This window comes from Neomonachus schauinslandi, chromosome 3 (genome assembly GCF_002201575.2).
Source record: "Neomonachus schauinslandi chromosome 3, ASM220157v2, whole genome shotgun sequence".
NCBI classification, from domain to species: Eukaryota; Metazoa; Chordata; class Mammalia; order Carnivora; family Phocidae; genus Neomonachus; species Neomonachus schauinslandi.
The window spans coordinates 75,300,178-75,321,248 of record NC_058405.1 but is presented as its reverse complement, the minus strand read 5'-3'; the positions used below and the strand labels follow the sequence as shown (position 1 = coordinate 75,321,248).

The following is a 21,071-nucleotide window of genomic DNA, read 5'->3' as shown; positions in this document are numbered from 1 at the left end:
CGTCCCCCTAGAGCCTGGCAGTCTCTACCTGAGCTTCCAATGGAGTCATGTGAATACAGCCTTTACCTTTCTCTCCGTGGGATCTGTTCTGTGCTCAGGCTCTCTGTGAGGAAGTTTTTATTCTTTTGTCCCTGACAAAAATGAGGTCTCTTATCTTTTCATCCCTGGGCTCCCTTCCAAGAATTCCTCCTAGTCCTGTTTTAAGCCATATGATAGCTCTCTTTATCAATTTGCAGACCATAATGTGGGGAAGTGCTTTTTATAAAGGAATCCCACAGGTCACAAGGACTTGCATTCGGCCCTAAGTGGTCCCCAACATTGGTTATGAGGTCTTTATTTGCTGGGAAACTTTGCCCAGAGTTAGCTTTCATCCATCTTTCCACTAACACTTAAGTGTCTACTTTTTTGCTGGCTACCGACAGATGCTTTAGCTGTACTAGATCAAGGAATCCTTGTAACCTCTTGAAGGCATTACCTTCAGATCAGGAAACTGAGATAGAAAGATGTTAAATAATGTACCTGTGGTGATACAGCTACTAATCGACCGAGCTGCAAGTAGCACCCACCTTCTCTGACTACTATAGCTCAAATTCTTTCCACTGTGCAAAGCTAGATCTTTAAGCATGGGTGTTAGTACTTTTTAAAATTTCATTAAACTTTCAGCCTCAGACAACTTTATGTGAGTGACTTCAGAGGATGTTCTGTGAGTGTCTCGGAACTCATGCTCAGGTGTAGACAAGTTAAATGATCAGGTTACACATAGATTATTGACAAGCTTGAATTCCAATCCAGTGTTTCTGTAAAGCTCTGGTTAAAACTTCGTTGCATGTTTAATTATTCCATTACAGCATTAGCGCTTACATAGGCTGCTTAGCCTGACATCTTTTGAAAAAGGTTTGGCTGTTGAGCATGATTATAGCTTGATAGAGTTTGTGGTAGAATAATGGTGCATTTTATATGGAGGTGATACCTTCACTTATTAAGGGAGTCTTAGATTATCCTGGCTTTATTTTGGGTTTTAAGAATGACCATTGGGGCATATTCTTCACCTAAAAGTGTAGCCCAGAAGAGTAGCTGAGGTCCCATTCAAGAATGAGTGGGCTTGGTTTAAAATACAGAGCATCAGCTACAATGAGTTATTACTTCACACACTCACATGGCTCTAATCAAAAAGATAACAGGCATTGGGTCTTGGCGAGGATGTGGAAAAATTGGAGCCCTCCATACACTGATGATGGGAATGAATAATGGTGCAGCTGCTTTGGAACACAATTTAGCAGTTCCTCAAAAGGTTAAATGTAAAATTACCATGGGACCCACCAGTCCTCCTAGGTGTATCCACCCAAGATCAAGGAAAACCTATGTGCACATAAACACATGTACACAAATGATCAGAGCAGCATTATTCACAATAGCACCAAAGTGGAACAACTCAAATGTCTATCAACTGGTGAATGAATAAATAAAATATGGCTTATCATAATGGTGGAATACCACTGGCCATAAAAAGGAACAAAATATAGATACATGCTACAATGGGGTGAGACTTAAACATTATGCTAAATGAAAGAAGTCAGACACAGAAGGCCTTATTCCACTTACAGGAAATGTCTGGAAGAGGCAAATCCATTGAGACATAGATTAGTGACTTCTAGGGCTAGGGAAGCGGGAAGAGGTTGAGAAATGGGAGTGACTGCTAATGTACGTGGGGTTTCATTCTGAGGTGGTGATTGCACAACTCTGTGAATATACTTAAAACCATTTGGAATCCTTTATTGCTGATACAGTTCCATTTCTTCATACCTTATATGTGTTTCTATTCAATTGCTTTTAAAAAGATGGAAAGGTTACTTTAAAAAAAGATTATATCCTGTCTCTTCTTTGCTTGATTTTGGGGTTCAAGAAATTCATATATATAGTACTATACTATATATTTCACTATACTACATACTTTAGATAGTAAATGTGTTAGGCTAATACACACACATACACAATATAAGGATCTAAAATTGAAGAATTTTCTTTTTAAATCTTAGGATGTTTTTGAGTAGTATTTTTGCTTAATTCCTCTTAATTTCTTTGACTTCGGCATCCATTTACGCATGCTTAAAGTTGGGAAAATAAGGGTCTTTGTTTTGTTTAAATTTTCTATTATATGGAAGGTGAAGATGTTTAATAGCCTTGTTAATGTGGCTTCACTATTCGTTCTGCAATCAAGATGCAAAGCTGAATTTTGAGGCTAATTTTATTATCTGATTTTTCAAGTGGCTACCTGTTGTATGGTTTCACTTGTACTTTTCTGGAGTCAGGGGAAGAATAAGTATGGAAATATACAGTGAGGTTGGCTAGGAATAAAGTAGATAGATACCAAATATTCTATTTAAAGTCTTGTATAAGAATATAATTGCATTAGTTGAAATATATTAAATATTAAAATTCATACAATTTCTGAGTTCATGGCTTATCCTGTGAATATAAGTTTCAGAATACACTGAATAGGGTCGAAGAAATTAAAATGTGACCCTTGCTATTTTATAAAATGGCTTTTGAGTATTTGCTTCACCTCTACCCTATATTTAGGGGAATTACTAGTGGTAATGTGAATTCTTGTTCATTAAGGAACTGATTATAAAACTTCTTGGCATTAAAGCTTAAGGATTTTACAAAATGTTGAGCCACGTATTTTCATACTTTAATATTGCTCAAGTCAAGTCTTATAAAAATATTCTTTTAATAAAACTTTTTTTCTTGGCCATAACAATTTGCTAAAAGTTGATAAAACTATTCAAAGGAATATTTTCATAAAAGGGACTTGATGGAGTTGATAAATTATTTTTTTCTTAATTTTTCTTGAGAAAGGGTTAATTTTTGTTTTGTTTTGTTTTGTTTTGTTTTTGGAGGCAGGGGTATGGAGTATTTATCCCAGATTGTTTGCTTCTAAATCAGTTTTTGAAAAGAAGAGACCAGGTGGGACAGACCCAGGAGTCAAGGGTACTGATTTTGTGGCTGCTTATATACCTCAGGAGGCTGGTGTTCTCACTGGCCTTCCCTACTCCAGGTCCCCTCTGGCTTGGAGCCTCAGATCATGGTAGTTACACTGTGACTGTCTTTGTGGGTACCTGGCATTTTGACTTCAGAAAAGGGATCAAAGTTTGCCAAGGAGGGACATGGTTGTCAGGTAGTGTGGAAGGTTGGTGAGGGGTTGAATGGTACAATTCAGGACAGGCATTGAAAGTCTAGGGTTAATATTTCAACTAATGTATCCAATAAAGACGCTGGGCCTGGTGAGTATGAGTAAGGTCACTGCTGGAGTTGACTATGGCCTTGGCACCCTTAGGGGAATGCCCGACATGGTAACTCCAAATCCCAAGCAATTTCTTGAAATTCTGGGAGGGTCTGCCCCATGTCAGTAGATGTCTCTCTAAACCTTGTTCTTGTTCTCAACACTGAAAATAACACCAGTGATTGATTTGAAGCTGTGGTAGGTGTAAGTCAATTTTAGAACATTATTGAAGCCAGTGAATTTGGATTATTGTAATCATGAAGAAATAAGACATGGTCTTTTTCTCCTAAGCGCTGATTTTTCTAGGGCCTTAATTATGAAGACAGTCACCCTCTTCTTCACTCTCTAGAAATGAGAAGTAATTAATGGGATATTGTAATGTACATACATACATATGTAGTATTGTGTATATGTCCACCTAACTGGTGGGGATCTTTTTTCTGGTGTACAATCTCCTCTTAAATATTTTTAATAGCTTTATTGAGATATACTTTATATACCATCTAATTTGTCTATCTGAAGTACACAATTTAATGTTTTTTAGTATATTCAGAGTTGTACAGCCATCACCACGTCAATTTTAGAACATTCTCATTACTTCCAGAAGAAATCCCATACCCTTTAGCTGCCCTCTTCCTACCTCTTCCTCCAGCCCTGAGCAACCACTCATTTCCTTTCTATCTCTGTAGATTTCCCTGTTCTGGACATTTCATATGAATGATATCATTTCCTCTTCAGTGTCTTAACTTAAATATTAAATGCTTATGGAAAGCTTGCTATTTAGAGCAACCTGGTGGTGAATCTTTAATTTTTTTTAAAGATTTTATTTATTTATTTGACAGAGAGACACAGCGAGAGAGGGAACACAAGCAGGGGCAGAGGGAGAAGCAGGCTTCCCACCGAGCAGGGAGCCCGATGCGGCCGAAGGCAGACGCTTAACGACTGAGCCACCCAGGCGCCCCAAATCTTTAATTTTTTAAAAAAATGTTTAAAGTTAAAATTTTTTTTCCAGAAAATACCTTGAAATTTACTGATCAAAGGAATGAGCAAATGGATTCAATCAAGCTCAGGTGTATGCAATCTTTATGTGATTATCAGCATGCCATTTGGGATAGTGAGTTTCAAAGCTGTGAGGCAGTTTGAAATGAGGTCTTCAGAGCAAGTTGGGAATGTTTACAGATACTCTGTTTTGAATGAGTCATTTCAGGTGGGAGTTCTAGCTAACAAAAATCTTCATTAAAGCAATAACTTGAGCTTTGTCAAATTAATGCATTTCTTCTTGGTTTGTCTTAAAGGAAAATTGCTTATTATTGTTTGTGCTAAGCTAAGTTTAAAATAGAATTTTGCCTTTCTAGAAAAAGGAATTGAGCACTGGGTGGTAGACAGTATGGAAGTTTTACAGTATTGTGCCGGGATCCTAATGTCTGATGGCGCATGTTTGTCTTAAGGAATGAAGGGCACAGAATCTTCAGATGCCAATTCAGATGCATGAATAGCAGTGATAGATGACACATATTGTTCTAGATCTAATATTACTGAGTGCTGAAAGGATGCATGATTCTCTTCCAAAGCTTGAGGAATTTAGGTAGCATCTGGTCGTAGCACATAAGCTGCTTAAAACTTAACAGAAACAATACCAAGGTCTTGGTAAGAATCATAACTTCCCTTTGATTCATGTAAAGATGATTGTTTGAAAAACCAAAGTTTATGTATCTGAGACAGCTATTCCTGTCAAGTTTGGCAAAGGTAAATATGTATAAAAATCCTCATCAAGAGTAATTTCTGGGCCGCCCGGGTGGCTCAGTCAGTTAAGCATCTGCCTTCAGCTCAGGTCATGATCTCAGGGTCCTAGGATCGAGCCCCCTGCTTCTCCCTCTCCAACCCCTCCCCCACTCATGCTCTCGTGCTCTCTTTTACTATTTCTCTCTCAAATAAATAAAATCTTTAAAAAAAAAAGAGTAATTTCTGTTGAAAGCTTTCCTGTTACCTACCTCGAAACCACTTCAAGATGTTCTGTGTATGCTGCTTTTATTGATCTATTTATATATTTTTGCATATATTGAAGATGTACAACATGACTTGATGTGTGTATGCATAGTGAAATGATTAGTCAAGCTAATCTCATCACCTCACTTAGTGACCATTCACTCATTCATTTCTTCACAATTTAGTTTAGAGGTAGATACACTTGGTTAATCTCCAAACCAGGCTCTGTATTTTCTGCACACGAATGTCACACATGTTGGGAGTCCTTAATTTGTACATACCAGCGGCAACTAATGCCATAGAAGATTTTTGTAATTAGAACATTATCAGGTTTATACCCTTGGGTGAGGCTTTTGAGGCATGGTGCAGATAAAAATATTCAAATTGAGGGACCTTTAGCACTGTATTTCAGGTAACCATTGAAAGCATGAGCTTTCCTGAAGTGTATTTTTAGAGACAGAAATGCGTGTCAGCCTTGGGCCAGTTTTGTATTTGATGTTTCTATGGAAACAGCAAATATCTAGGAGAACAGACTCACATGGTAATTTCTTTATCAAGTTGACCCTTGTATGGGTGGATATGGAGCATATCTTGAATTCGATCAAAGACACATCTGTGCCATTTTCATTGATGAAAATAGGTAAAGGCATTTGGCTTGAGAGTTTTAGTTAGTAACTTATTTCCCTTCTCCCTTACTCCCAAATTTTATTAAGTCTTACTGTCTTCTGTGAGCTTGGGGACATTTCTCCTTCTTACTGATAAAAAGAATTGAGTATGAGGATTTGTGAAAAACAACTTAAAATTGAACCAGAATTAGAGGAAGCTAAGGACCTAGGACAACTAAATGTAGTGTGAGTTCTGAATCAGATCTTGGAACAGAAAAAGTACATTAGTGGAAAAACTGAACTTTGAATAAATGATGTAGCTGGATTAGTATTGTGTCAGTGTTATTTTCATATTTGCTTTAGTAATTTTTTTGAGGTAGGTGACATCCAATGTTAATAGTTTTGATCCTTATGCTATGGTCATATTAACATCGTGGGGAAACTGGGTGAAGGGCATATGGCAACTCTTTGTACTATTTTTTGCGACTCCTCTGTAAGGACAAACTTACCTCAAAATATTTGAAAAACCAGAAGTGTCTGGGAGAATAGGAACTGTCTACTACACTCCTGTCTTTGTGTTGGTGCTTTGGGAAATGTTTGGGTCCTTTATTGGAGACAGAGTGGTTTTGAAGGGATGATGGTCAGAGGAGACTGGATCCATCTCTTGACATGTTTGTTGTGCTAATTAGATGGGAGAATACTTACTCCTTGGGTGTCAGGCAACATTGCCTCACTGAGAGTCTGCATAACATCTGACCTACTTGTACAGAAGTTGAAAAGTAGGTAGCAAAGTAAATGCAGAAAATTCTGTGGTCAGAGTTTAGTCACGTGAAATTTTGTGTAGTTCTCTAGAAAGTAGCATCTAAGTGTGTATTCCACTCATGGCTGAATCACTCAGCAGACGGCAAAAGCTTACTCAGAAATGCTAATCAGCATCCCTTTCAAGAGGGACAATGACTACAGAGAACAAAGGGAGAGGTCTGACTGTTGTTGGGGTCAGACATGCAGGGATGTTTTACAAAGAAATTTCCTGAAATCCATGAGGTTGGGTTTGATCATTTAAATGCTGATCTACCCTTTTCTCTTAAAGCCAGCTCTTCAAAACTTGAATCATAGGTTTTTAGCTACCCTTACTGTTTTATATTAGATACAGTTAGAAAAGGATTTTGGGTTGAATTTGGGATGTTGTTGGTTATTCTGAGAATTATTCTATATATCTTTGGGATTTGATACATAAACTGTCACTCCGAAGGATCGTTGACTGGTTTCAGTTTCAGGACTGTCTGAGAGAAGACATCCACTTGAGAGTGGGCTTAGTGCCCTCATAGAAGTTCTAGATTTATATCCGTGGTCTCCAGACTGTTTTGATCGCATGTCCCATTAGTAAAACACTTTACCATGAAACTTTAATATGTATATTAAGTAACTGTATATATATTACTATCATTAGTTATTATCTCAAGACTCAACATGTATTTACCAAGGTTCTCAATTAGCAATTGGAGGTCAACCCATGTTAATAGTTTTGATTGTTTTGAATACTTTTGGGTGACTTCATTTGATTTGATGAAATTATCCTAATGTTTAATCTAGTAAAATGGATTTGAAGAGCTTTTGTTAGGAAAAGAAGAGTCAGTTCAGCTTTTTTGCTTGTCATTTGCTTATTTTCAATCTGTGGTTGGTTTCGTTGCATGATTCTCAAGCCACTTGTTCTTGGGAGGGTTGGTTGAGCTGAAGTGAGCTAAATTACTCCATAAATGCACCTAACTGGACACAGAAATGGAAATATATAGTAATAAGCGGAGCGAACAGACGGGAGAGGGTACCGCTGTCCTTCCCTCGTTAGTCCTCTCAGGCCACCGCGAATATACATAGCATAGGCGGCTTAGACAATAATAGGCACAATTTTTCCTGTAGTTCTAGAGGCTGGAAGCCCAGGACCATTCGTGACAGCATAGTCAGCCTCTGGTGCATGCCCTCTCCCTCGCTTACAACAGCTGCTGCCTTGCTGTGTGCACACATGGAGAAGTGAGTGACCTAGCTCTCTGGTGTCCTTCTGATAAGGGCACGAAGCCCGTTGTGGGGCCCCATGCTCATGACCTCATCTCCACTTCAGAACCTCACAGAGACCCCGTCTCCAAGTGCCATCATACTGGGGGGGGCAGGGCTTCCACATCAATTTTCAGGGGACACAGTTTAGTTCATTGCACCCCCAACTCCTTCTCTCCTCCTTAGGGAGCTTTCCCTCAAACCATATTATGTAGGACCATGTGGGGGCACCAGTGCCAATCCATTCAATAAAGGTTATTAAATCTCTCTTGTTTGAGGTGCATATACATATAAGCTGATGACCTCTTCCTACCTTCTACTTTGGAGCCACCAGCTTTAGGTTTTCTCCAAAGAAGAGCGTCTATCTGGTCTGACCCATTCCAGTTTTGACTTCAGACCTCAGCAGCACTGAGACTGATCACAGCAATGAGACTTAGCACCATCTCTAACCCTGCATTTGATATATACTAGAAATGCACTTCAGTCCCCTTTTATCAAGACTGCTGAATTGGGGGTCGTGCTTGGCTGCGCTGCAGGGTGAGGCAGCCAGAAAGGGGGAAAGCTTGCAGGTGGGTGATCAGTGAACTGGGTTGGAAGAGGAGTTAGAGGTCAGCCTGAAAGACAAGGTGTGGTTCATGTGGTTCATGGGGGGAGGGCATCCTTGGCATGGGGAATGGCACAAGTGAAGGTGCAAAGGAGTAGAAAAGCCTAGTGTGTGTCTTTCCAACAAGGATGTGGAAGCAAGCAGGGATGATGGATGATATGCTGTGAGAAGCTAGGCTACTGGAGCTAGGTTACTGGAGAAGCTATGCTGTGAGATGGCTAGGCTACTATAGCCGGGAGAAGCTTTGTAAAGCGCAAGTAACAGTATTTGTGTTTGAGAACCTTCCAGCACACTCTGCTATTTAGAGCAGAGTTTAGTTATTGTAATTGTCTGAGGTGAATTGTGGGGACTGTAGCATTGTAGAAGCACAAGTCACTAGGGGTGGTTAGATGGGAAGTCGTGAGTGGGTGGAGGAATAGAAAACATGGGGACAGAGAAGGGGGTGACACTGTTTCTCATATTCCTGAGGATTTTTTTTTAGCTCTATTGAACAGTGAGTTAGGGCAAGGTCATTGACCTCAAAATAGCACAAACTTCCCTTTACCTTAGTATTACCCCACCTTAGGGGATCAGAGGTGTACAATGTGGTGACCTCTGTTGGCTGAGTCATGAAGGCGTGGAGCTTTTTGTCTCCCTCTTCCAGCAAGGTGGGAGCAACACCAGCTCTACCAGGGTCACCCCAGCTTCTGACAGATCTTTTTCTGCCTTGAGATAATGTTTGATTCCAAGATGTTTGACTCAGTAAGAAGACACTATAGTACTGTACCTCATAGGCTGGTAGGAATTTGATGAGATTATGTATATAACCCAAGGTGTGGTATTAGTTATACTGTGTCCAAAGGGTAGCTGAAAATCTGTTCTAGTTATCACTAATGTTATTTTATGCAACTCATGTTGCTCACTAGCCAATTATTTGGGAGCTAGAACATTTAGTTGATACGCTATAACTGGGGGTGGGAGGAGGGGGAGGAAAGTTCCTTGAGTACTACCCTGTGCAAGGGACTGAGAGTACCCGAGGAGTGAATATGCAGATTAAAGAATAACAAAGTAGATTTTGGGTGTTGGGGGCTTTTGTATATTTTTTGTAGTCTGCAACTTCTACAGGCAAGCTCGCTGTACTGAGAGCATAACTGAGACGTGTTCGAGTGTGTGTGTCTATATCATTGTTACATCAGGAAATGGGCAGCTGCTTTTGGCTGTATGGGGAGAACAGTCAGGTGTAAGTTCACACCAAACTCACTGAGACCTCTCCCAGCAACCAAACACCAGTGAAGATTCTTGACCACAGAATGGTGAAAACCTTATCCTTGGTCCAAATGGAGAACTAGAATGTTATCGAGTTGTGAATGTTGAGTCTGTATCTTTCTCGCCCTCCCTCTTTCTTAACCCCTTCCTTCCTTTCCTTTCTTGTTCTGGACGGTCAGCTTTTCAGCCATTTGGACTGTTTTGATTCTCCCTAAGAAATACTGTGCATTGTATTTAATTTGAATACTTCATTGTAGATTCAGTTATATAAAGGAGTATTCTTATCCAGTCAAAAATATTACTCCTTTGTTTGTATTCCAGGAGAGGGTGGAGGTCTTGAAAGTATTACTGTCTAGTATATGAAATGTATTACCAAAGCCCTGACAGTTTAAAAATAGAGCTCTTTATTTTGAGACAGTAAGGTTATTTGCTGAGTCGTATCGTAATTACTTCCCTAGTATTCCATCTTTGTTAAAACTGCCTCATATTAATTTTTAATGTTACTTTTACAAATTAGAGTTCCTTAATCTAATTCTAGTGTTGATGTATCAGTGAATTTAATTATTTCATATAAGGACTATGCCAAGGGCAGACAGAAACATTCACTTCTCTCAGTATTACTGTTTTGCCTGTTACCAGTTGTCGGTTGCATGGCCACTTGTATTTTTATAAAGTTTTGTTCACTACATAAGCTTAGACATTACAAGAGAAACACAGAAGGGAGTGAGTGTGTGTGTACCATACGACCGGTATTCTCTACATGGAGGCCTTGGCGTGGGTTAGCCATATTTGTAAGCCAAGCATTGTAGAGATTATAAAGTCGTGGAGCTCCAAAGCAAAAAATAACCTAATGGGAGATTCTTACTGATGCCTTGACCAGTTTCCTTCCACCACTTTGTGTAAATGTATTCACACATATGCATACCCTGAAATTCTTCTTATAATTCATTTGTCCTACACATGAACACGTGTCTATGTTGGGAACTCATTAATTCACCTGGTAAACCAGTCTAGGCCATGCTTACTTGATGGGCAAGTTCTTCCTTTACACTGAGACTTCTTGTGATTCCCACATAGAAAAAGGGGCAACTGGCCCATAAGCAGCCGTAAATAGTTTTAGTCACTATAACAAAATATTCTGATATCACATTTGAATTAGTATTGATGAACTGTCATGCATTTAATAGTTCCCTTAATGTTTAGTGTAATAGTCATAGACTCATCTGTAGAGTTAAGGTTTTTAGTATAGTATGAATTTTGAGAAGATGCTGAGACAGGTGGAGGTGATCGGTCAGCAACCGACAATATTTTCATGCGTTTCTCTTCCAATATCTTGGGACCATGTGTTTCTAGTTTTGTGGTCCATTTGCTAGTATTTTCTTTGGATGACACATGGGCACACCACAATGTTTAAAAAAATACTTTATCATATGTCATACACTTAATTAGATAAGCTGTTTTTAATACAGTGTTGGCATTTGCTCGAGAATAAAGTGTCTTATAGAAATCAACCCATTATATTTAAGGATTTTAGAATAGTAGACTACTTTATAAGAAACTTAGCAGATTTTGATTTTAAATCCTAATACTTATGTAAATAGTTGGAAAATATTGATTTAACATTCTTTGCAAATGTTTTCTCATGTAGCAGTTGAAGATAAATTGGTTTTTGAACTATTGTACTAAGGGACCTCATGAATTTTGATATTTTGAGATATTATCATATTTCAAATAGAAAAAATATAATAACTGGGGCGCCTGGCTGGCTCAGTCAGTAGAGCATGCGACTCTTAATCTCCAGTTTGTAAGTTCAAGCCCCGTGTTGGGTGTAGAGATTACATAAAAATAAAATCTTAAAAAAAATAATATCTAGCCTTTTTAAAGAAGCTCTTATGCTATTTATTTTCTGAAAAATACATTGGGTATTTAAAAAACTAGAACAGCATACAGAGGGTCCACATACATCCATGGAATAATGTTTATAAGAGAAGAGCTGATGTTGAATTCTGTAGGAGTGCTATAGCTATGTAGTAACTTCTATTCTGTTTGTGAGACTAAAGATAGTCTCTGACTAAAAAGTGAATTGTCTAAAAATCTTTTTGCCAAGGTTTATGTACCTAAAAGCCATCCAGTGCATTTTTGTGGAATCCTCGCAAAATACTCTCCATGCTGATAATTTACTTTTGTCCTCAATTTGTCATTCTTGTCATGTTTGCATGCCACAGGCTGTGCTGAGCTTCTCCTTTCCTGTTGCATGTGTATGAAGGTTACTTGGTTGGTGAGACCCCAATCTATGGCTCACTTTTTCTAAACCTTACATTGCGTAAGAAAAATCTAGGTTTATTTGGTCTTGGCAAGGCTGATTTCTGTTTGAAACTAACACTCTAGGGGATTTTGATTGAAGGTGGTCCTCCTTTATGGTTATCCCCATCCTACAGTGCATATTTCATAGGATTATTGTGAAGATTAGTTAAGTGAGTTAGTATGTATAAAGCACTTTAAACAGTGCCTGGCTGGGTGCTTTATGGATTTTGATGTTACTGTCGCTTGCATTTTAGATTATATGTTTGGCAGTAACTCTCCCACCAAACTTGTTACATATCACTTGAGTTAAAAACAACCAGGTTTTGAACTGCATTCAGAGGGTTTAAAAAATAATGTGCAAATTGAGAAGGATGAGTGTATTTAAGGAACAAACACAAACATTCTCTTTTTGCAGCAAACTGATTAACTTTAGTATTTGCCTGAGGTTATCATGGATAATTTTAAATTATTAAGTATTTACTGGAAAAATGGTAATGGAAAAACTAGCAGTGTAAACTATGTTTTTGTTTGTTTGTTTGTTTGTTTTTGAATTGCCAGAGAGGGAATGTAATTAGGTCATGTAAAAGGGCAAAGGAAAATTGGTCTAGAAGTCTTGGCTCCACCAGTGACTGGCTGAATGACTTTTCACCCATAATTTCCCCAAGCCTGTGTTTCCTCACTTGTCGGGTGGAAAGTATACTTTCCTTGACTGCTTGTCATGTAGCCAAGTGAGGTTATAAATGTGAAAATGTCTAGAATGTAATGCACCATGGATATTGTATATCCCATCTTCTGTAACCTGTCAGATAGGCTTATTGCTCTTTTTTTCATGGTGGTGAATAACCCATAACATAAAATTTACCATCTTAACCATTTTTGAGTGTAGAGCTCAGTAGTGTTAAATACACTCACATTGTTGTGTTACCAATCTCCAGAACCCACTTCATCTTCCCACAGTGAGACTTAATGTCCATGAAACAAGTCCCCGTTCCTCTACTTCCCTGGCTCCTGGCAACCACCATTCTCCTTTTGGTCTCTATGAGCCTGATACCCTGGGTACCTCATGCAATAGTCCTATTGCTCTCTGAGATTGCAATTCTCCTCCGCTATGGGGTGTTCTGGTTCTCTATCAAGTGGTCAGTTTCTATCCTTTAATTCTTGTTTGATTTATCTCCTGGCTTGTTGTGTACCACAGTGAACACCATTAAAAAAAAATAGATCTAAAGGTTTAAAGGAAATTCACATGATTTTTTTTCTTCCCCACTTCTGCAGTGTGGTTGACTTTATCATGCCCACCCTTCCCTGATGATCCTGGGAAAGGTGGGAGATTCTGGGACCAGGATGGAGAACCAGAGGGCTGAGGAGGGAACGTGGGGGGATTGGCATGGGGTTTTAAGCCGAATTTGGTTTGTCAAGTAGGTGGTTTCTATGGCACTGCTTCAGGCTCTGCCTTCTTTACTTCAACCATGACCTCCGGCCTCCACACCCATTTCCCTCCCATCTAGATTATTGGAGGTTACTGGTCCACAAGCAGTCAAGGTGCTATGCTAGTCCCTGTTCAGTGGCCGTTGCTACTTCTGTTTTGTCTTGGTAAAACACATGAGGCTGTTCTCCTTCTCTCCCAGGTTGACTGTCCCAGCTCCCCACATCCCTGCTCATGCTGCATTCTGGCGGAAGGGAGTACTCCCGGGCCTTGACTCAGTACTTTCCCTAGAGTGCTCTCTTTTTCTATAGAAGCTTTTCCTTCTAGTCAGTTCTGTCTCTTAAGGCTCAGGTCTCCTACCTCTTAAGCATGTTCTCCTTTGTCCTACATCCCCACCCTTTACAGGTTGAGCTGCCCCTGCCTACGCCACAGCCTTGCACAGACCCTTCTGTTGTGGAACTTAGCATGGTGCATCGTATCTATTTTTGCGTCTCTGACTCTGCAGCTCTGCTGTATCATCCTTGATGGCAAAGTCTGTCTGTTTTATGCTGTGTTCTCCCAGCACTGAGCACATTTCTGGCCAATAGGAAGTCAAAAATCTTGGCTGAATGACTTTGCTCAACAGGTGAAGGTCAGAATTGCACAGAAAATAGAACTTGCCCTAATGTGTTGTTCTAAGATTTGCCTTCACACTTAATTGCTTATTGAACAAAGCAGAACCCCCAAAGCAGTTACTTAAGCCTCAAAAATTGATGTAATGTGTGGTTTTGATGTGCTTTTATATATGAAGTACTCTTGCAAGGGGGCTGCTGAGTTAAATGCTTTTAATGTCAATTCTTCAGATTTAACAGATTGATGTCTGCCCTCAAATGCAGGTAGGTGCCTTTGGGACTTAATGTGATTGCTGGCATGCTTAGTCATTTATATCAGTTGAAGTTTAAAATTTGTTCATTCATCAAATTTATTTTTAGTATCTAGTACCCACCAGTCATTGTGCTCGGTATTGGGGATGCGATGGTGGGAAAACAAGGCCACTGCATTTATGATTCCAATTCTCTTGTTACTATTTTTTTCTCCTCTTTCCCCATAGTTCTCTTTAGCTTTTTGGGTAGGTTTGAGAAAGAGGACTTAGGGAACACAGGTATAGCCCCTCTGCTTTTGGGCCCAGGTCCTCAGCCTCTTAAAAGAGGAGCTGCCGGCTGCCTGGGTGGCTCAGTCAGTTGGGTGTCTGCCTTTGGCCCGGGTTGGTCATGATCCCAGGGTCCTGGGATCGAGCCCCACATCAGGCTCCCTGCTCAGCGGGGAGCTTGCTTCTCCCTCTTCCTCTGCCGCTCCCCCCTCCTCGTGCTCTCTCTTGCACTGCGTGCATGCTCTCTCTCTCTCTCTCTCAAATGAATACATAAATTCTAAAAAAAAAAAAGAGAGAGAGAGAGAGAAAGAAAAAATAAAGGGGAGCTCCAGGAGAGAGAGTCAGAGCAGTGTTCAGGCGTGTTCTCCCCAGCTGTAAGTGGGGCATGTCATCACGCAAGGGGTTGCCCCATTTATACTTTCATTTCCATGGCACTTCCTCTTAGGCTCACTTTGGGGTGCAAATAGCCCCTAGGCTAGAGAGCCAGGGCTCCCACATCTGCACCTGCACCCCCTAAGGAGAGGTCAGAAGTGAGGCGTGGGGCAGGCAGAGCTACTGCTACCAGCTGGTGCTCTCACCTCCCAGATGAGGAAATTAACAAGAAAAGGTTATGTGACTTGCCCAAGTTCCCACAGGCTGCCCAGGACCCAGGAGTGACCCGCCTGAGGTGCAAGCCATGAAACCGCCTGAAAGTCAGCCTGCTTTTTATTATCTGTAGGCACCAGCAACTGCAAGCAATGTTGGCAGTAAAGATCCTTTCCCTCAAAAAGTCTTCAGTTGAACTAAGTTCTAAACAATTGCCGTGGTTATTATTTAATCTGAAAGATTTTGTAAGTCTGTATATAATATATACGTATATATGCTCAAATGAGCATATTTTTATTTTAGATAAGTACTGTACTCTAGATAGAAGATATTTAGCATGTCCAGGTAACCCTCTGGCCCCCAGTGTACATAGACTAGATTAATAATAATCTTAAAATTGGGGCACCTGGGTGGCTCAGTCACTTGCTTAAGCATCTGCCTTCTGCTCAGGTCATGATCCCAGTGTCCTGGGATCGAGCCCCACATCGGGCTCCCTGCCCAGTGGGAAGCCTCCTTCTCCCTCTTCCCCTCCCTGCCCCCTTCTTCGTGCTCTCTCTCTCAAATAAAATCTTTAAAAAATAATAATCCTAAAATTGAATTTTTTCATAATTATTTATGGTTTTGTTTTATTTTTTTTAGAGGGGGGCAAAGGGGCAGAGGGGGAGAGAGAGAAAATCTTAAGCAGGGTCCATGCTCAGCATGGAACCTGAGGTGGGGCTCAGTCTCATGACCCTGAGATCATGACCTGAGCCGAAATCAAGAGTCGGACGCTTAACCCACTGAGCCACCCAGGCACCCCTCTTCATGGTTTTAAAACCGAAGACTCAATGAGGGCAATAAAATGTAACATTAGTGGTATTATTTAGTAGTTGTCTAAGTTACACCTTTTGTAGACATTTTGGTTTTGTTAAATTTCACTTACTAGTTTCTTGACAGTTACTGACATAAATATCCTAGCAGCCTATGACCAAAGGATTAAATTTCAAACTGTTATGGTATAAAAATGTTTGAATAAATAGTTGTGCTTTTTTGATACTACAATAAAAATTTATTGACATGATTACATAAAATTGAATAAAGACAATGTTTTGCTGTCGGGTCTCTTTTTCCTGGTCAGTTTTGTTTTTATTTCATGATTGTTATTGAAAGTAATTTTATAAATTAAGGAGGGGACTGTCTTAAAACAAAACCAAACCAAACCACTCTCCTCTGGGTGTTAGACACACTGGGTAAGTGGGTCACCACCTGCAGCTGGCATCATGGTGAGCCAACCTTGACCTGGCTCTGGACTCTCACAGTGTCCCTGACCATGGAGCTGCAGTTCCTCCTGCCCCTTTGTCAGTGTATGTAGATGTAGCACCCTATCTTCCAGGCCTTGTTTTCTTCCAGGACTTTTCAAGGTCTCTTCCAGTTGTGAAATCCTGTGGTTGAATGGAACCTAAGCTGGGGACCTGGCATAGGCAGAACAGTGTTTGGGTTGACCTGTTGGCCAGTTATTGCTGTGACCCCCCACTCCTGCTGTTCCCAGGGCCCAGTGCAGTGGGATTCAGTTTCTCTTGCCCATTGGCAAAAGTTCAAGTTAGTCCCTGGACATGGTCATCTATTCCCTGCTGCTTTAGTCTATGAGACTAGGAGTGGGGGAGTTATTCTAGGTTTCCCTCTGCACTCAGAAGGAAGATGTATTCTCTATAGGATCCAAAGTTCATTTGTTGAGGCTTCTTAATTACATTTTTCAAGTCTATATTCTTAGTCTATCCAATTAGTCTGGTAATAGCATTAGTCTCTCGTTACAAAGTTTTTGGTCAATTTGCTTATCATTTTTGTTTTACATCTTTTTCCTCCTGCATCATTTAATACATAGAATTTGTTCCACTGGTGGTAACATAGCTGTAATTAGTATTTTGGCCTTTGTTTGTTATTTTGGTCTTAAACTTGATTTTATGTTAATATTATAGCCTTTGCTTACTTTTTGTTCATGTTTGTGTTGTATGGTTTTGCTCACAAATTTTTCTGTGTTGAAGAACAGAATCCCCTCAGAGATTCTTTTTCCATTCAGGAGGGGCACTTGACCTATTTTTATAACTTCTTGATAATTTTGTTATTTTTGTTTGCTTACCTTTTCCTTGACTCTTGGGCTTGGTTGATGAAATTCAACGTGGGATTACTAAACAAACGGAAGAAACTGGGGGCAGAGCCATCCATTTTGGCCACATTGACCTTGTAGTCTGTGGGATAGGCAGGGAGGTGTGTCCAGAGAGGGCTGTGGTTAGGGCTGGAGGTGGATTTGGTGACCGTGGGCACAGTGGTGGTATTTTGAACTGTGGAAGTGGAAAAGATGGTTTGGGATGTTGAATAAGGCCAAGGGCAGAACTTTAGGGAAGATCCCTGTTCAAGGATCTAGCAGTGAAAGAAAAGGAGTTATCCAGGGTACAGATGGTCACATAGAAAAAGAGGGCTGCAGAAGCCCAGGATGGCCCCTCAAGGAGGGAAGTAATGGTGTCAGATGTGGGCAAGAATCCCTCCACTGGGACAGTCAGGTCATTGAGCAATTTCTGTTAATGAGAGTGTCAGAGGCCAGGTAGTGGTAGGTTAAAGGCTAAATGGGAGGTGGGGAGCATGGCAGGGTAGAATTGTCTTCTTGAATGAAGTTGGCAGGGAAGGGAGATGAGGAAAGGCTGAAAGAAGGGGAAAAGGGAGGGATTTTAAGAACTGTCTTGCGGAAAGTGGTGGAAAAGGGAGGTGGGATAGGCTATGGATACTGGGCCTGGGATATCAGATCCTGAGCTCAGGTGCAGAGGTGGACTTGTTCCCTTTCAAAGATAGGATGGGAGGTGCCTGGGTGGCTCAGTCAGTTGAGCGTCTGACTCTTGATTTTGGCTCAGGTCATGATCTCATGGGTTATGAGATCGAGCCCCACATCAGGCTCTGCCTTTTGTGTGGAGTCTGCTTGAGATTCTTTCCCTCTGTCCCCTCCCCACTCATATTCTCTCTCTCTCTCTCAAATAAACAAAATCTTTAAAAATAAAACAAAACAAAGATAGGATGGAAGAGGCTAAGGCAGGTTGTGAGCTATGGGGAGCAAGGTGAGTCAAATCCAATTGTCAGCTTCTGTGGACCCCAGACATGGGCACAGCCTTAAAGTGAGGGGGTTGGGGTAAGGTAGAGAGTTTGAGGAAATGGAAGGGTTGGATCAGCCAGTAGTGCTTGGGAGAGGGAGATATCCAGGCTCCGTGGTACAGAGAATGTAGGTGATATTGGAAAACACACATAGGTTACTTTATGTGAAGGGACCCACTTAATTTTGCTTTGTTGAATAATATACTTTAGTTTTTTAATCTTTTGTTGGTGGGAAATACCACATGGAATCAGTTTGAGTCTGTTGCTTTTCTGTGTATTGTAAGTATAATTTCCAAGTGGGGGCTTTGTGTGTATTGGGGTGTGTGTGAAAGCTTTGACCTTTCTGCCACTGCAGAGGAATCTTGCTGCCAATATTGAATCATTTATAAACATTTTACTAGGTTTCCTAGGAGCAAAACCATGCTGCAAAGGGTATAAAAGCTTATTTGGCAGAGATGAATGCAGGAAGGATTTATGATAAGAGGGGGAGAACGTAAGGAACACAGCTGATATTTGTTTTGTTTTGTTTTTATATTTTTCTGTTTTGTTTTTAAGGGCAATGCTTGGTATCTGCTGGTTTTTAGAATAGCTGTTCTGGGACTCACTGGACCTTCATCTATGTTTAAAAAACTGAAAACAAGGCTAAAAATTGATCTGAAGTTTCTGATACTTTTATAATTGTTCTTAAGCACAATTAACTTTATCTTCCTATTTATTTTCTCGGACATCTTCTGTCTGAATCCTTCTAGCAGTAAGTAAGGTTGACACTGATGATTTTAGCAGTGATGTCAGCAAACACATGGACTTATGGGTTTAGCATATAAGTGCCACCATGTTCTTCCAGTCCCCTAGCAGTCTTCACTAACTAGCATCCCTGGGGTCAGTCTTCTTTCTTTTCAGAGCTTCACCTCTCCTATCTGTTTACTGTTCCTGTTCACAAAGTGAGTTAGGTGTTTCCTCAGATTTCTCTTGAGCTGTTTCCCATACCTAACACCGATGGGCTTATATGTTAATGGAATATTATTGTCTGTATTCTCCATGCTGTACATGGCATCCCCATGACTTAATTACTTTATAACTGGAAGTTTGTACCTCTTGATCCTTTTCACCCATTTTGCTAATCCCCCTCACACCCATCTCTGGCAACCACCAATTCGTTCTCTGTATCTGAGTCTGATTTTGTTTTTTTGTTGTTGTTGTTGTTTTGTTTTTTTAGATTCCTTATAGAGGTGAAACCATATGGTATTTGTCTTTCTCTGACTTATTTCACGTAGCATAATACCCTCTAGGTTCATCCATGTTGTTGCAAATGGCAGGACTTCCCTTTTTATGGCTGTGTAATACTCCAGTGTGTGTGTGTGTATGTGTGTGTGCACACGTGCGTGTGTGTGCATACATACCACATCTTTATCCATTCATTTATGGATGGATACTTGAGCTTCTCCTTATCTTAGCTATTGTAAATAATGCTGCAGTAAAAGAGTGTCAGCTTTTTTTTACTAGACTATTTTAAGTTTTATTGTAAAAGGCTAATTCTACAATTAAAAACTTAATGCAGTTGCATGGTGTCCTCCAAATGAATAGTTGTTGAAGAGGCGACTGTGTGGGGAAAAAAGATTGAAAACATCTTCGAAAATGGAACCAGTTGAGTAATTTGTGCAGTCCAGTTGGCCTCTGTTTCTCTGGACCTGCCAATTCTTTGCCATCTCCCCCTTGATTGTTAGATGAATGGATAGTTTTTCTATTGATTCTGACTTATTTCAAAGCCCTGCATGAAAGAAAATATTTTGTTCTCACATTAGTTAGCCCCTGACAGAAACAGTTTTTCGTTAAAGAAATTTGAAAAAAAAAATAAAGGCAACTTAATCAAAATGGACCTCAACTTCCTCACTAGAGAAAATGAAATTGATCTTACCTGTGAAGGGATTTTTAAAGACTAAATACATGATGCACAGTCCTCCTCCCCCCGCTCCCCCCACCCCGGCCAAACATGCACAGGGAATAGCACCTGGGACACTTGGGGTTTTCAGTCAACACTGTCTTTGTTGTTATTGGTAAAATGGGAGGGGATGGGAGCTTGGTGATTGTCATGTGATAGGACCACTAGCAGCCCTTTGAACAAAATTCCATTTTTGAGAAATATTTCTGTCAACCTTAAAAACATTTTTAAATTTAATTTTATTTATTTTAATAACAATAGTTATTTTATTAGCAAAATGAGTTTATTTAGGAATAGCAGAGGAATTGTAATTCAGGACAAGCAAGCTATGGATAAAAACATAGGCAAGTCTGAAGAGACAAAAGGAGGGTCAGCTTTTTTTTAGATTTTAGAGATAAATCAACACAGATTAATCGCCTGCTTTGAGAAATTCTTTGAAGTCCAAGGCAGGCCGTTAATATCAGAAAAAGATGGAGGGAATATTAAAGACAATGAATGAGCTTTTACTTCTTGTGAAGATTACAAGCTTCACATTTCATTGTAACACCCACTTAGACTGAATTAAATATAGAGTAACTAAACTTACCACTGTTTAGGTTTGGTTTAGACATTCAAAATAATGGTTAGTTTTAGGACTAATCATTGCCTACTGAATTTCTGACTAGGAAAATAAGTTTGAACTGCTGAATGAAAATTGAATTTATAATGCCTAATTTGGTTTAGACAAAAGTTTATTCAGATTTAAAGGGAGAATAAAATTTTCTTCTCAGATAAATTCTTAGGAATATTTTTGATTTTATGA

At 39.9% G+C, this 21,071-nt stretch overlaps 1 protein-coding gene across 1 annotated transcript in view; it reads left to right on the top strand.

Annotated features, from left to right (window-relative positions):
• Positions 1-21,071, top strand: part of LOC110570256 (phospholipid-transporting ATPase IB) — a 599,207-nt gene that overhangs the window by 86,100 nt on the left and 492,036 nt on the right. The window lies entirely within an intron of this gene.